Below are 270 nucleotides of genomic sequence, written 5' to 3'. Positions count from 1 at the left end.
CTTTTTTCAATTGAAATGGTTGGCCAGCTGTGCTGCAGTGTGACTCATCTTTTTTAGGAAGCCACGGGGGTTTTCAGCCTCTCCTGCCTGTGGGATCTTGGAAAGCTATTTCACCCCTCGGAGCTTCAGGGAGTTGCTGAGAAGATTCAGAGGGACTATCTGGGCTCTACTTTATTTATTTATTTGTTTGTTTGTTTATTTATTTTTAAATATGTATTTTTTTATTGATTTCAGAGAGGAAGGAAGAGGGAGATAGAAACATCAATGATG

Source organism: Myotis brandtii, unplaced genomic scaffold (assembly GCF_000412655.1).
Source record: "Myotis brandtii unplaced genomic scaffold, ASM41265v1 scaffold57, whole genome shotgun sequence".
Taxonomy (NCBI): domain Eukaryota; kingdom Metazoa; phylum Chordata; class Mammalia; order Chiroptera; family Vespertilionidae; genus Myotis; species Myotis brandtii.
Note: the sequence above shows the minus strand (reverse complement) of the source record.